The following is a 12256-nucleotide window of genomic DNA, read 5'->3' as shown; positions in this document are numbered from 1 at the left end:
TTTTCTGGAAGTGTAGCATGGAGCAAGATCCTGTAGGAAAATGCCTTGTCCATCAGGAAAGTCTCTATCCTTGTATTTGTCACTGTTCATCGTTCTCTCGACAATAACAAGCCATCCAGGGCAGTAAAACTACCCCGAAACATCTTAGGTGGGTGTTTTGGCTTGTTGAATATGTCCATTCGTAAGAGGTTCGCCTTTGCTCCGTCTCATTACCACTGATCTGTACCCATGTACTTCAAAATGGCCACATATGAAAATATTTTTTTTTCTTCAATCATCTGTCATCCATCCCTCATGATCGAGTGCCCAACGCAGCCGTTTTTTTCTTCATAGCATCAGTCAGTAATTGTTTTTTACTGGCTTTCTGGCAGTTCTGCCAACTTCAAGGAGCCTCCATCAAACAGTTGAAGAATCAACATTTATGCCAGCTGTAGACAAATTTTTCTTTAGATCTTTCCTGTTTTTTTGGAATCCTTCACACTATTTCTCATGAGAACCTTGTCACCGTGAAGTGTTGTCTTACGTTGTCTTCCACATCTTCCTCGGTGCAGAGCTCCATAATCACCAGTGTCGTCAGCTCTCTCCAGAATCCGACCAACAGTTGACTTTACTAGGCTCAAATTTTCATAGATCTGACACTCAAATCAGCATGTTTTCTAAGATCTGCAATATTTGCATACTTCCTAGGTGTAATATACATCATGAATTTCAGCAGTAATCATGAATTGAACCGGAGAATTTGGCGAAACCATATCCACTCATGGAGCATACTTGCAGGAATAGCCTTACAGAACAACAGCTTTTGTAGCACTGACGAGAGTCGCAGGGTAACACCACAGCTGGATGGTTGCTAGAAGTCGGTAGCAAACTCTTCTGAAAAGAAAAGAACCCAAGCTACATTAAGCCAGAGACTAAGACATATTATATATATGTGAATATAATGCAGAGAATTCGCAGTTTGGAAGTTAGGAGGAGGTGCGGGATTACCAAAACTGTTGTCCAGAGGGCTGAGGAAGGGTTGTTGAGGTGGTTCGGACATGTGGAGAGAATGGAGCGAAACAGAATAACTTCAAGAGTGTATCAGTCTGTAGTGGAAGGAAGGCGGGGTAGGGGTCGGCCTAGGAAAGGTTGGAGGGAGGGGGTAAAGGAGGTTTTGTGTGCGAGGGGCTTGGACTTCCAGCAGGCGTGCGTGAGCGTGTTTGATAGGAGTGAATGGAGACAAATGGTTTTTAATACTTGACGTGCTGTTGGAGTGTGAGCAAAGTAATATTTATGAAGGGGTTCAGGGAAACCGGCAGGCCGGACTTGAGTCCTGGAGATGGGAAGTACAGTGCCTGCACTCTGAAGGAGGGTTGTTAATGTTGCAGTTTAAAAACTGTAGTGTAAAGCACCCTTCTGGCAAGACAGTGATGGAGTGAATGATGGTGAAAGTTTTTCTTTTTCGGGCCACCCTGCCTTGGTGGGAATCGGCCAGTGTGATATATATATATATGTCGTGCCGAATAGGCAGAACTTGCGATCTTGGCTTAAATAGCAACGCTCATCATGCCAAATAAGACAAGCGAAAATTTGTGTATGCAATAATTTCGCCAAAATCATTCTGAACCTAACGAAAAAAATATATTTGATTGTGTTTGTTTAGTATTAAATTACTGTAAACAAATCTAAAATATATTTAGTTGGGTTAGGCTAAAATAAATTGCTCTTTTTATAACAAGGTTAGGTAAGTTTTCTAAGTTTCTTTTGGAGCAAAATTAAAAAAAATTACATTAACATTAATGAAAAAAATATATCTTTAAACGTATAAGAGAAAATTTTAGAAAGGACTTAATTTTAAATGAGTTCTTGCTAATTGACCAGTTTTACATATTCGGCACGACATATATATATATATATATATATATATATATATATATATATATATATATATATATATATATATATATATATATATATATATATATATATATATATATATATGTCGTGCCGGATAGGTAAAACTGGTCAGTAAGTAAGAACTCATTTAAAATTAAGTCCTTTCTATATTTTTTCTCCTACACGTTTAAAGATATACTTTCTCCATTTATGTTAGTGTAAGAATTAATAATTTTGTACCAAAAGAACCTTAGAAAACTTACCTAACCATATAACAAGCGCAATTTAATTTAACCTAATCCAGCTAAATATATTTTAGATAAGTTTACAATAATTTAATAATGAAGAAACACAATCAAATATATTTTTTTCCTTAGGTACAGAATGATTTTTGGGAAATCATTGCATACACAAATTTTCGCTTGCCTTATTCGGCAAGAAGAGCGTTGCTATTTAAGCCAAAATCGCGTTTTCCCTAGTCGTGATAGTAATGTTTTGTTAATTAATTAGGCTGTACTGCGTTGTTATAGGTTGAGAGTCGTGGGAGTGTGGGTGCGCAGTAAGCTGGCCCGTCACGGCGCAGTCTTACACACTTTATATTTCAATGTTTTAGCGCTGTTTACACGAGATTTTAACATATTTGAAATTCTAATTAGGATTATCTTTGGCTTATTTGTCTAAAGATTAAAAAATAACTATTGACTTTTGTAAATCTCAGACTGTTTGTTTTGGCCAAGGCGAGTAGTCAAATATTGCCAGCGACTGAACACCCAGCCTATGAATGTGCAAACACTCTGGGCGAACGAACACCAAACCCATGAGGCGGCAAACTTACCTAGCAAACGAGCACCGAATATATCAGATAGCAAACACTCCGAGCAAACAAACGCTAAATGCATCATAGAACAAACACTCCCAGCAAACAGACACCAAACCCATGAGGCGGCAAACACTCCTAGCGGGCGAAACCAAATCCAGGAAACGGCACACACACCTAGGGAAAACGAACACCTGCTGACACTCAAAAATATAAGCATGAACTAAGCTGGTTTAAGCCTCGTTTCGTTAACATTAACAAGCGTGGTGAAGTGATCGTGAAGTGCGTGGTTGTAAACGCTTCTCTGGCTTTTGTGTTATGAGGTGCGTTGTCTTAATAACTAATATAGTTATATACTCATATATATACATACATTCACACACGCACGTGGCTTGGCATGTGTAATAGCGGCAGCGGGAAAAGCAGTAACTTCATCAGTGGAATTCACAGTAGTAATAGCTGCAGAAAATATCGCAACAGAAAGGATATCAGCAGTAACAGCAGCAGAACAGCAGTAGTAGCAGTACTGGCAAAGGCCTTCATAGCAGCAGCAACAACAGCAAGCAGTAAAAGCATTAGTAGATACAGCAGTAGCATTATTACTGTTACCAACAGCGACCGACCGCTATAATAGCGGTAACAGTAACAGGAGACTCAACAGCTCGGAGACGAAGACGAAGAAAAGGAACAGAAACAGAAGCAGCATCACTAGGATAATACCAGCAGCACCTGGAGACTCAACAGGATGATTATAACAACAGTAAGAGCAGTGCAGGAGCAGCCATTGGACCAACAGGAGGTTCAGTAATAGTAGGAACAACAACAAAAGCAGAAGTAGTAATAATATGAGCTGTAACAGCAGTAAGATCAGCAGCAGCAATACTAGCAAGAATCACCATTGTATTAATAGCAGAAATAGTTTTAACGTGAGCAAAATATCAGCAGCAGCAGTAGCAGCAAGAACAGCAACCATTGTATCAATAACAGAAATAACAGCAGCAGCAGCAGCAGCAATAGTAGCAGAAACAGCAACAACAGCAGCATAAATAGGAACAGCAGCTGCAGCAATAGTCTGAGAAGCAGCAACAATAGTATAAAGAGAAGCAGCAGGTCATTGCTCCAGAAATAACCACCGTCAGACCTTTCATCGTTCATGTGATGGAGATTACTGAATGTGCGTGAAGGGGAAGAGGAGGTGCTTGAAGGGGTAGGGGGTTGGAGTGGAGGTGCTTGAAGGGGTAGGGGGTTGGAGTGGAGGTGCTTGAAGGGGTAGGGGGTTGGAGTGGAGGTGCTTGGAGGGGGGTTGGAGTGGAGGTGCCTGAAGGGGTAGGGGGTTGGAGTGGAGGTGCTTGGAGGGGGGTTGGAGTGGAGGTGCTTGAAGGGGTAGGGGGTTGGAGTGGAGGTGCTTGGAGGGGGGGTTGGAGTGGAGGTGCCTGAAGGGGTAGGGGGTTGATAGTTATTATGGACAAGATAGATTATAGTGGAAAAATGAACAAGTTATTAGAAGCCGGAGGAACTTAGGTGCGCCTTAAAAGTGTTGACACTCAGTGCATCACAGACGTCTCCTTCGTGTGACTGTAGTAACTGTGGTTCTGTGTTTCTCTTTGATGCTGTGTATTTACAAACTCTCCTCTTGTTACTCTTGCATATTCGTTGTAGCTGTCCCGGGTGTTTCCTGTGTTTTAATGTGCTTTAAACAACATTTCCTGGTTTGCACCTCCCAGTGGCTTCTCTGTTTTCCTGGATCAGCTAAGGCCGACACGTCTTTCCTGCTCATTTTCCTCACGTCGGCCGTGAGTCCTAGCTGAGCCCTTGCTGCTGCAACTGTTACTCCATCTTGCACACATTTGCCATCTACTTCCTTTCACATTCTACTACAGAACATTTCTCCTGCCGTCATAGCTGCCTCTCCCTGCAGTCATAGCTGCCTCTCCCTGCCGTCATAGCTGCCTCTCCCTGCCGTCATAGTTGCCTCTCCCTGCCGTCATAGTTGCCTCTCCTTGCAGTCATAGTTGCCTCTCCCTGCAGACATAGCTGCCTCTCCCTGCCGTCATAGTTGCCTCTCCTTGCAGTCATAGTTGCCTCTCCCTGTAGTCATAGTTGCCTCTCCTTGCAGTCATAGTTGCCTCTCCCTGCAGTCATAGTTGCCTCTCCCTGCCGTCATAGTTGCCTCTCCCTGCCGTCATAACTGCCTCTCCCTGCAGTCATAGCTGCCTCTCCCTGCAGTCATAGCTGCCCCTACCTGCCGTCATAGTTGCCTCTCCTTGCCGTCATAGCTGCCTCTCCCTGCAGTCATAGTTGCCTCTCCCTGTAGTCATAGCTGCCCCTACCTGCCGTCATAGCTGCCTCTCCCTGCCGTCATAGCTGCCTCTCCCTGCAGTCATAGTTGCCTCTCCCTGTAGTCATAGCTGCCATTACCTGCCGTCATAACTGCCTCTCCCTGCCGTCATAGCTGCTTCTCCCTGCAGTCATAGCTGCCTCTCCCTGCAGTCATAGCTGCCCCTACCTGCCGTCATAGCTGCCTCTCCCTGCCGTCATAGCTGCCTCTCCCTGCCGTCATAGCTGCCTCTCCCTGCCGTCATAGCTGCCTCTCCCTGTAGTCATAGTTACCTCTCCCTGTAGTCATACCTGCCCCTACCTGCCGTCGTAGTTGCCTCTCCCTGCCGTCATAGCTGCCTCTCCCTGCAGTTATAGCTGCCTCTCCCTGCCGTCATAGCTGCCTCTCCCTGCAGTCATAGTTGCGTCTCCCTGCCGTCATAGCTGCCTCTCCCTGCCGTCATACCTGCCTCTCCCTGCAGTCATAGTTGCCTCTCCCTGCCGTCATAGCTGCCTCTCCCTGCCGTCATAGCTGCCTCTCCCTGCAGTCATAGTTCCCTCTCCCTGCCATCATAGCTGCCTCTCCCTGCCGTCATAGCTGCCTCTCCCTGCAGTCATAGCTGCCTCTCCCTGCAGTCATAGTTGCCTCTCCCTGTAGTCATAGCTGCCTCTCCCTGCCGTCATAGCTGCCTCTCCCTGCAGTCATAGCTGCCTCTCCCTGCCGTCATAGCTGCCTCTCCCTGCATAGTTGCCTCTCCCTGTAGTCATAGCTGCCTCTCCCTGCCGTCATAGCTGCCTCTCCCTGCAGTCATAGTTGCCTCTCCCTGTAGTCATAGCTGCCTCTCCCTGCCGTCATAGCTGCCTCCCCCTGCCGTCATAGCTGCCTCTCCGTGCAGTCATAGTTGCCTCTCCCTGCCGTCATAGCTGCCCCTACCTGCCGTCATAGTTGCCTCTCCCTGCCGTCATAGTTGCCTCTCCCTGTAGTCATAGTTGCCTCTCCCTGCAGTCATAGTTGCCTCTCCCTGTAGTCATAGTTGCCTCTCCCTGCAGTCATAGCTGCCTCTCCCTGCCGTCATAGCTGCCTCTCCCTGCCGTCATAGCTGCCTCTTCCTGCAGTCATAGCTGCCTCTCCCTGCCGTCATAGCTGCCTCTCCCTGCCGTCATAGCTGCCTCTCCCTGCAGTCATAGTTGCCTCTCCCTGCCGTCATAGCTGCCTCTCCCTGCCGTCATAGCTTCCTCTCCCTGCAGTCACAGTTGCCTCTCCCTGTAGTCATAGCTGCCTCTCCCTGCCGTCATAGCTGCCTCCCCCTGCCGTCATAGCTGCCTCTCCGTGCAGTCATAGTTGCCTCTCCCTGCCGTCATAGCTGCCCCTACCTGCCGTCATAGTTGCCTCTCCCTGCCGTCATAGTTGCCTCTCCCTGTAGTCATAGTTGCCTCTCCCTGCAGTCATAGTTGCCTCTACCTGTAGTCATAGTTGCCTCTCCCTGCAGTCATAGCTGCCTCTCCCTGCCGTCATAGCTGCCTCTCCCTGCCGTCATAGCTGCCTCTCCCTGCCGTCATAGCTGCCTCTTCCTGCAGTCATAGCTGCCTCTCCCTGCCGTCATAGCTGCCTCTCCCTGCCGTCATAGCTGCCTCTCCCTGCAGTCATAGTTGCCTCTCCCTGCCGTCATAGCTGCCTCTCCCTTCCGTCATAGCTGCCTTTCCCTGCAGTCATAGTTGCCTCTCCCTGCCGTCATAGCTGCCTCTCCCTGCAGTCATAGTTGCCTCTCCCTGCAGTCATAGTTGCCTCTCCCTGCAGTCATAGCTGCCTCTCCCTGCAGTCATAGTTGCCTCTCCTTGCAGTCATAGTTACCTCTCCCTGCCGTCATAGGTGCCTCTCCCTGCCGTCATAGCTGCCTCTCCCTGCAGTCATAGTTGCCTCTCCCTGCCGTCATAGCTGCCTCTCCCTGCAGTCATAGCTGCGTCTCCCTGCCGTCATAGCTGCCTCTCCCTGCCGTCATAGCTGCCTCTCCCTGCAGTCATAGTTGCCTCTCCCTGCCGTCATAGCTGCCTCTCCCTGCCGTCATAGCTGCCTTTCCCTGCAGTCATAGCTGCCTCTCCCTGCCGTCATAGCTGCCTCTCCCTGCAGTCATAGTTGCCTCTCCCTGCCGTCATAGTTGCCTCTCCCTCCCGTCATAGCTGCCTTTCCCTGCAGTCATAGCTGCCTCTCCCTGCAGTCATAGTTGCCTCTCCCTGCCGTCATAGCTGCCTCTCCCTGCCGTCATAGCTGCCTTTCCCTGCAGTCATAGCTGCCTCTCCCTGCAGTCATAGTTGCCTCTCCCTGCAGTCATAGTTGCCTCTCCCTGCCGTCATAGCTGCCTCTCCCTGCCGTCATAGCTGCCTCTCCCTGCAGTCATAGTTGCCTCTCCCTGCCGTCATAGCTGCCTCTCCCTGCAGTCATAGTTGATTTTCCCTGCCGTCATAGCTGCCTCTCCCTGCCGTCATAGCTGCCTCTCCCTGCAGTCATAGTTGCCTCTCCCTGCCGTCATAGCTGCCTCTCCCTGTAGTCATAGCTGCCTCTCCCTGCAGTCATAGTTGCCTCTCCCTGCCGTCATAGCTGCCTCTCCCTCCCGTCATAGCTGCCTCTCCCTGCCGTCATAGCTGCCTCTCCCTGCCGTCATAGCTGCCTCTCCCTGCCGTCATAGCTGCCTCTCCCTGCAGTCATAGCTGCCTCTCCCTGCCTCTCCCTGCCGTCATAGCTGCCTCTCCCTGCAGTCATAGTTGCCTCTCCCTGCCGTCATAGCTGCCTCTCCCTGCGGTCATATTTGCATCTCCCTGCCGTCATAGCTGCCTCTCCCTGCCGTCATAGCTGCCTCTCCCTGCAGTCATAGTTGCCTCTCCCTGCCGTCATAGCTGCCTCTCCCTGCCGTCATAGCTGCCTTTCCCTGCCGTCATAGCTGCCTCTCCCTGCCGTCATAGCTGCCTCTCCCTGCAGTCATAGCTGCCTCTCCCTGCAGTCATATTTGCATCTCCCTGACGTCATAGCTGCCTCTCCCTGCCGTCATAGCTGCCTCTCCCTGCCGTCATAGCTGCCTCTCCCTGCCGTCATAGCTGCCTCTCCCTGCCGTCATAGCTGCCTCTCCCTGCCGTCATAGCTGCCTCTCCCTGCCGTCATAGCTGCCTCTCCCTGCCGTCATAGCTGCCTCTCCCTGCCGTCATAGCTGCCTCTCCCTGCCGTCATAGCTGCCTCTCCCTGCAGTCATAGCTGCCTCTCCCTGCCGTCATAGCTGCCTCTCCCTGCAGTCATAGCTGCCTCTCCCTGCAGTCATAGCTGCCTCTCCCTGCCGTCATAGCTGCCTCTCCCTGCCGTCATAGCTGCCTCTCCCTGCAGTCATAGCTGCCTCTCCCTGCAGTCATAGCTGCCTCTCCCTGCAGTCATAGCTGCCTCTCCCTGCAGTCGTAGCTGCCTCTCCCTGCCGTCATAGCTGCCTCTCCCTGCCGTCATAGCTGCCTCTCCCTGCAGTCATAGCTGCCTCTCCCTGCCGTCATAGCTGCCTCTCCCTGCCGTCATAGCTGCCTCTCCCTGCAGTCATAGCTGCCTCTCCCTGCAGTCATAGCTGCCTCTCCCTGCCGTCATAGCTGCCTCTCCCTGCCGTCATAGCTGCCTCTCCCTGCCGTCATAGCTGCCTCTCCCTGCCGTCATAGCTGCCTCTCCCTGCCGTCATAGCTGCCTCTCCCTGCAGTCATAGCTGCCTCTCCCTGCAGTCATAGCTGCCTCTCCCTGCAGTCATAGCTGCCTCTCCCTGCAGTCATAGCTGCCTCTCCCTGCAGTCATAGCTGCCTCTCCCTGCAGTCATAGCTGCCTCTCCCTGCCGTCATAGCTGCCTCTCCCTGCAGTCATAGCTGCCTCTCCCTGCCGTCATAGCTGCCTCTCCCTGCCGTCATAGCTGCTTCTCCCTGCAGTCATAGCTGCCTCTCCCTGCCGTCATAGCTGCCTCTCCCTGCCGTCATAGCTGCCTCTCCCTGCAGTCATAGCTGCCTCTCCCTGCCGTCATAGCTGCCTCTCCCTGCCGTCATAGCTGCCTCTCCCTGCAGTCATAGCTGCCTCTCCCTGCCGTCATAGCTGCCTCTCCCTGCAGTCATAGCTGCCTCTCCCTGCCATCATAGCTGCCTCTCCCTGCCGTCATAGCTGCCTCTCCCTGCCGTCATAGCTGCCTCTCCCTGCAGTCATAGCTGCCTCTCCCTGCCGTCATAGCTGCCTCTCCCTGCCGTCATAGCTGCCTCTCCCTGCCGTCATAGCTGCCTCTCCCTGCAGTCATAGCTGCCTCTCCCTGCCGTCATAGCTGCCTCTCCCTGCCGTCATAGCTGCCTCTCCCTGCCGTCATAGCTGCCTCTCCCTGCAGTCATAGCTGCCTCTCCCTGCCGTCATAGCTGCCTCTCCCTGCCGTCATAGCTGCCTCTCCCTGCCGTCGTAGCTGCCTCTCCCTGCAGTCATAGCTGCCTCTCCCTGCAGTCATAGCTGCCTCTCCCTGCAGTCATAGCTGCCTCTCCCTGCAGTCATAGCTGCCTCTCCCTGCCGTCGTAGCTGCCTCTCCCTGCCGTCATAGCTGCCTCTCCCTGCCGTCATAGCTGCCTCTCCCTGCAGTCATAGCTGCCTCTCCCTGCAGTCATAGCTGCCTCTCCCTGCCGTCATAGCTGCCTCTCCCTGCCGTCATAGCTGCCTCTCCCTGCCGTCGTAGCTGCCTCTCCCTGCAGTCATAGCTGCCTCTCCCTGCCGTCATAGCTGCCTCTCCCTGCAGTCATAGCTGCCTCTCCCTGCAGTCATAGCTGCCTCTCCCTGCAGTCATAGCTGCCTCTCCCTGCCGTCATAGCTGCCTCTCCCTGCCGTCATAGCTGCCTCTCCCTGCAGTCATAGCTGCCTCTCCCTGCCGTCATAGCTGCCTCTCCCTGCCGTCGTAGCTGCCTCTCCCTTCAGTCATAGCTGCCTCTCCCTGCCGTCATAGCTGCCTCTCCCTGCAGTCATAGCTGCCTCTCCCTGCAGTCATAGCTGCCTCTCTCTGCAGTCGTAGCTGCCTCTCCCTGCCGTCATAGCTGCCTCTCCCTGCAGTCATAGCTGCCTCTCCCTGCCGTCATAGCTGCCTCTCCCTGCAGTCATAGCTGCCTCTCCCTGCAGTCATAGCTGCTTCTCCCTGCAGTCATAGCTGCCTCTCCCTGCCGTCATAGCTGCCTCTCCCTGCCGTCATAGCTGCCTCTCCCTGCAGTCATAGCTGCCTCTCCCTGCCGTCATAGCTGCCTCTCCCTGCAGTCATAGCTGCCTCTCCCTGCAGTCATAGCTGCCTCTCCCTGCAGTCATAGCTGCCTCTCCCTGCAGTCATAGCTGCCTCTCCCTGCCGTCATAGCTGCCTCTCCCTGCCGTCATAGCTGCCTCTCCCTGCAGTCATAGCTGCCTCTCCCTGCCGTCATAGCTGCCTCTCCCTGCCGTCATAGCTGCCTCTCCCTGCAGTCATAACTGCCTCGCCCTGCAGTCAGAGCGGCCTCTCCCTGCAGTCATAGCTGCCTCTCCCTGCCGTCATAGCTGCCTCTCCCTGCCGTCATAGCTGCCTCTCCCTGCAGTCATAGCTGCCTCTCCCTGCAGTCATAGCTGCCTCTCCCTGCCGTCGTAGCTGCCTCTCCCTGCCGTCATAGCTGCCTCTCCCTGCCGTCATAGCTGCCTCTCCCTGCAGTCATAGGTGCCTCTCCCTGCAGTCATAGCTGCCTCTCCCTGCCGTCATAGCTGCCTCTCCCTGCCGTCATAGCTGCCTCTCCCTGCCGACGTAGCTGCCTCTCCCTGCAGTCATAGCTGCCTCTCCCTGCCGTCATAGCTGCCTCTCCCTGCAGTCATAGCTGCCTCTCCCTGCAGTCATAGCTGCCTCTCCCTGCCGTCATAGCTGCCTCTCCTTGCCGTCATAGCTGCCTCTCCCTGCAGTCATAGCTGCCTCTCCCTGTCGTCATAGCTGCCTCTCCCTGCCGTCGTAGCTGCCTCTCCCTGCAGTCATAGCTGCCTCTCCCTGCCGTCATAGCTGCCTCTCCCTGCAGTCATAGCTGCCTCTCCCTGCCGTCATAGCTGCCTCTCCCTGCAGTCATAGCTGCCTCTCCCTGCCGTCATAGCTGCCTCTCCCTGCCGTCATAGCTGCCTCTCCCTGCCGTCATAGCTGCCTCTCCCTGCCGTCATAGCTGCCTCTACCAGCCGTCATAGCTGCCTCTCCCTGCCGTCATAGTCATAGCTGCCTCTCCCTGCCGTCATAGCTGCCTCTCCCTGCAGTCATAGCTGCCTCTCCCTGCCGTCATAGCTGCCTCTCCCTGCCGTCATAGCTGCCTCTCCCTGCCGTCATAGCTGCCTCTCCCTGCCGTCATAGCTGCCTCTCCCTGCCGTCATAGCTGCCTCTCCCTGCCGTCATAGCTGCCTCTCCCTGCAGTCATAGCTGCCTCTCCCTGCCGTCATAGCTGCCTCTCCCTGCCGTCATAGCTGCCTCTCCCTGCCGTCATAGCTGCCTCTCCCTGCAGTCATAGCTGCCTCTCCCTGCAGTCATAGCTGCCTCTCCCTGCCGTCATAGCTGCCTCTCCCTGCCGTCATAGCTGCCTCTCCCTGCCGTCATAGCTGCCTCTCCCTGCCGTCATAGCTGCCTCTCCGTGCCGTCATAGCTGCCTCTCGCTGCCGTCATAGCTGCCTCTCCCTGCCGTCATAGCTGCCTCTCCCTGCCGTCATAGCTGCCTCTCCCTGCCGTCATAGCTGCCTCTCCCTGCAGTCATAGCTGCCTCTCCCTGCAGTCATAGCTGCCTCTCCCTGCCGTCATAGCTGCCTCTCCCTGCCGTCATAGCTGCCTCTCCCTGCCGTCATAGCTGCCTCTCCTGCCTCTCCCTGCCGTCATAGCTGCCTCTCCCTGCCGTCATAGCTGCCTCTCCCTGCAGTCATAGCTGCCTCTCCCTGCAGTCATAGCTGCCTCTCCCTGCAGTCATAGCTGCCTCTCCCTGCCGTCATAGCTGCCTCTCCCTGTAGTCATAGCTGCCCCTACCTGCCGTCATAGCTGCCTCTCCCTGCCGTCATAGCTGCCTCTCCCTGCAGTCATAGTTGCCTCTCCCTGTAGTCATATACCTGCCGTCATAACTGCCTCTCCCAGCCGTCATAGCTGCCTCTCCCTGCAGTCATAGCTGCCTCTCCCTGCAGTCATAGCTGCCTCTCCCTGCCGTCATAGCTGCCTCTCCCTGCCGTCATAGCTGCCTCTCCCTGCC

This window comes from Cherax quadricarinatus, chromosome 32 (assembly GCF_038502225.1).
Source record: "Cherax quadricarinatus isolate ZL_2023a chromosome 32, ASM3850222v1, whole genome shotgun sequence".
NCBI lineage: Eukaryota > Metazoa > Arthropoda > Malacostraca > Decapoda > Parastacidae > Cherax > Cherax quadricarinatus.
The sequence above is the reverse complement of the archived record's forward strand: the minus strand, read 5'-3'. Positions refer to the sequence as shown.